We start from the raw sequence: 1,526 nt of genomic DNA, 5'->3' as shown, positions 1-1,526 counted from the left end.
CGAGGAAGGAGAGGAGGCACGAGGGAGGAGGGGGACCCGAGGAAGGAGAGGAGGCATGAGGGAGGCGTGGAACCAACAACCAGAGAGAAGTGGTAAGACGTTATATTCTGGATTCAAACAGATTTTGTTTTAAATCTTTATTTTCGAGCTATGTTTTATTTTAAATCTTTATTTTCAAGCTATGATTCTGGACAAGTTATTTAGCCTCTCTAAATTGCATTTCCCTTATCTTTAAAAAAGAATAAAAAGAATACTTACCTCGGCTCGGCGCCTGTGGCTCAAGCGGCTAAGGCGCCAGCCACATAGACCTAAGGTGGCAGGTTCGAATCCCCAGCCTGGGCCCGCCAAACAACGATGGCTGCAACCAAAAAAAAAATGGCCGGGCGCTGTGGTGTGATGCCATGGCACTCTACCCAGGGGGATAGCTTGAGGCTCCGTCTCAAAAAAAAAAAAAAAAAAAAGAATACTTACTTCATAAGGAGGTAAGTTTGTGGAGACCAAACAAGATGGGACATTTAAAAGCACTTAGCCCAGTGAACGTGCTGTTTTATAACTTTCTCATTGCATAGCATATGGAAGACACTTCCTCCTATATGGCATTTGTTTGTGTTTGGGTGTTTATTTATCTACTTGGGTAGTATTCATTTTTTAGAAGGGAGCATCACCAGAACCAGATGCATGTGTTTTCTTGCCAGTCTGGAAACATTCTTGTTGCTATCTTTATGGGAATGATTACAGACAGGTGATACTTGGGGGCTTTTTCTTTTCTAAAGGAGCTGAATGAACCATTTTAAGACATACTGATTTAATAGTTCAAACACCAAAATGGGAGTTCCAAGGCCTTCATCATTCATTCTTTCTCTCTACCCGAGTTTGTTAGGGCCAAGCCACATACTGGGTTAGGTAGATACTGGGCATGGGGTAGAAGTGGCACACAGTGGTGAGCAAAGCAGACTTCCTACCCTAAGTAAGTCCAGTGATTTGGCTCTTTGCTCTGCCCTTCTGATGGGCAGAAGCTTCCCTCAGTGTCCCAAAGTGCATTGTCACATGTCCTAAGTGGTTGTCAGTCCGAAGGGCAAGGAGATAGAAAGGGAGCCCCAAGGTAGATTCAGGGCAAGATTTCTGCTCCCTCCACCCCAGTCTCACAACATTCTATCCTGACTCCAACTCATAGACTGCCTCTGAGCCAAGCAGCTTGCATTTTAATTGTCATATCTGTAAAATAGGATAATGTGATTGCCATTTCCCTTCCTTCAGGGACAGTTACAAGTTGTAAAAATTAGCAAGTTAACTGAACCTCAGAATCAAAGCATTCTATAGTAGACGTCCTCTTATTTAACAATGCAAATGTTATTTTCTTTGCATTACTATTATTATTGTTGCTTAATACTTTACTGCAGCAATCGTCTGATTTCTTTTATGAATGTATTTATCTTCATTCATTCTTCACGAGGTTTTTGTTTCTAGTCCTTATCTTAAACATTGTTATTGTTGTTAAATTTTAAGCCTTTTTGATTTTGTGAAGG

This window comes from Otolemur garnettii, unplaced genomic scaffold (assembly GCF_000181295.1).
Source record: "Otolemur garnettii isolate 467f Iridium unplaced genomic scaffold, OtoGar3 scaffold00028, whole genome shotgun sequence".
Taxonomy (NCBI): domain Eukaryota; kingdom Metazoa; phylum Chordata; class Mammalia; order Primates; family Galagidae; genus Otolemur; species Otolemur garnettii.
The sequence above is the reverse complement of the archived record's forward strand: the minus strand, read 5'-3'. Positions refer to the sequence as shown.